The sequence below is a fragment of the Meleagris gallopavo genome, chromosome Z, assembly GCF_000146605.3.
Source record: "Meleagris gallopavo isolate NT-WF06-2002-E0010 breed Aviagen turkey brand Nicholas breeding stock chromosome Z, Turkey_5.1, whole genome shotgun sequence".
Classification (NCBI taxonomy): Eukaryota; Metazoa; Chordata; class Aves; order Galliformes; family Phasianidae; genus Meleagris; species Meleagris gallopavo.
Window position 1 is genome coordinate 30213415 of NC_015041.2, and position 2472 is coordinate 30215886.

The window sequence follows — 2472 nt, forward strand, 5'->3', positions numbered from 1 at the left end:
CCCCTCCTTTTTGAAATACTGTCTTTCATCTGAAAAGTTAGAAAGAAGACGATAAATAACATCAGAATTTCTTATTTGGATTCTGGCATTATAAAACATTTTCTTTATAAGGAGACGTGATCTGTAAACTGCTAGAAGGGCTTCTTTTCTGCGTTCATATCGTTTAGGCCCTTCTAGTATTTACGGTGACATGGAAGCTGAGCAATAGTTTTAGATGTGACTTACACTTGCCATATTGATAGCAACAAATTAGGGCACATATTCAGGTAACACTTTATAAATCTGACTCCGTTCAATAGAAATGAACTTGGTCTTTATTTTCTGTAATGTACCAGTAGGCTGACTACATGAAAAATTAGACTTAGGCTCAGGGTTTCTACTCTGTAATCTCTATTAATCTCAGTCTTTAGTAGTCCAAATGCAGACTTGGAATTTCTGAAAGGTACTGCTATCTTGCTTCACTGTTTTGTGAAGCTCACTGGCACCTCTGAAATTCTCTAGTCTCAGTGAAGCAGAGACATCTAGAGTAGGTTTTCCAGGTCTGTGCCCATTCAGGTTTAAGTACCTCCACAGACAGTGACTTCACAGCCTCTCTGAGCAATCTGTGCCAGCATTTGAAAACCTTCACAACTAAAAAGTTTTGTTGTGCTCAGGTGGATATTCATACGTTTTATTTGCGCTCCTCAGTTCTCACCCTTTCACTGTGAACATCTGAACAGAATCTGTCTTCGTCTTCTTCATTCAGTCCCCTCAGGTATTTGTACACATTGATAAGATCTCCCTGAGCTTTGTCTTCTACAGGCTGAACAGGCCCAGCTCTCTCATCCTCCTCTCATGGGGCATGATGCTCCAGGCTGGCTGCCCTTTGCTGAGTCTGTTCCAACACATCCATGCCTTTCTTCTGCTGGGGAGCCCAGTACTGGACATTGGACTTACTAGTGCTGATTAGAGGGGAGTTCCCCAGCCCCACTGGCAGCCCCGCCTAAAGCAGCCCTGGAGCTTGTTGGCTTTTTCACTGCAAGGACACTCTGTTGTTTTGGCAATTTCATTCCACCAGGACTCACATGTCCTTCTCAGCAGAGCTATGCAGACTGCTGTGTTTGTTAGCTGCCTTGCTCTGCTCTGGGTGCTGTTCTTATATCCCACATAACATCTACGCCCAGTTTTGTATAATGCATAAACTCTTTTGTCCTACGTATAGACCCATATTGTTGGTAACTTTCACACTGGTAACATTCTTTTTAGACATGACAGCATTACTTGACATTTCCCTTTGTTGAAGCCTGTTAATTTTCTGTTGGCCAGTTTCTCCAGTCTGTTTGGGCCCTTCTGGCTGGAAAGAAAGTCCTTTGGTATATCAGCCACTCCACACCATCTTGTATCATTAGCAAAGTCATAGGGGATGCACTCTGCCTAATTGCCCAGACCATTTATTTAGGGAAGATGCTGAATGTTTTTGGACCTAATTTTGACTGCTAGGATATATCACTTCTGGCTGGCCTTCTGCTGGTCTTTGTGCCATTGTTTCATAATGTGGTATGTCCAGTCATTCAGCCAGTTTTCAGATCCACATACATTAACACTTTATCTATGAAGATGCTAAATTACAGACATGTTGTATGACTGAAAAAGGTTAGAAAATAATAAATTGCATGTATATCTGTAGCACTTGCCTATATATATACAGCTGAATAAAAAAGCAAAAATTTTTAATTGGAGGATGCTGAAATACTACATTTGACATTCATTTTCATGAGAGTTTGGGGAAAAAAATCATAGAATCAAAGAAAAAATCATAGAATCAAAGATTTGGAGAGCTAAGTAGGGGGCTAGGGCTAGTCCAACCTCCTGCTGACAAGATGAATGTCCAGTTATGTCCTGAGCATCTCTAAGTTGCAGTTGTGGATTCTTCAAACTTTTTTTTCCTATTACAGAGAGGTAGAACATTCTTAGTATTTACTGAAATTAATGAAGTCACAGACTTGTAAAATGTAACTGTTACATGCTATGCATCAAAATACTTGTATGTCCTCAGGCCTTTATTGTCTGCTTCCAAGGATTAGTGAGATCAAGACTAGTTATGGCTCTGCAATATTTAGAGCTACAGTGCTTGACAACATGAAGTATTTGAAGGATAATGAGGCATTTAATGGTGGAAATGAGAATACACAACTTGCGTCATCACGCTGAGTTAATTGCATCAGGGAAATTCCAGAAATGCCTTGGTTAGGTTTCAAGGATTAAATGCCTGTTTTAAATGCCTATATATTAAGTTTGGTTTTTCAAAGTGCCCATTGAGTTTCCACTTAACCTGGTGGTGATAACGGGTTTTGTTTGTAAAGTTCCTCAAGTGCCTGAATTTCTTACCCAGGCGCACTGAAACCTTGAAAACCCAACTCTTTGCAACTGATAAGTAACATTGCAGTATCAAAATATTGCAAGCAGAACTCAGTCCAGCTTATAGCCTTTTTT

The 2472-nt window shown here is 40.1% G+C and overlaps 1 protein-coding gene across 2 annotated transcripts in view; it reads left to right on the forward strand.

Annotated features, from left to right (window-relative positions):
- Positions 1-2472, forward strand: part of LOC104915035 (centlein-like) — a 449820-nt gene that overhangs the window by 309491 nt on the left and 137857 nt on the right. The gene's annotated exons all lie outside the window — the stretch shown is intronic.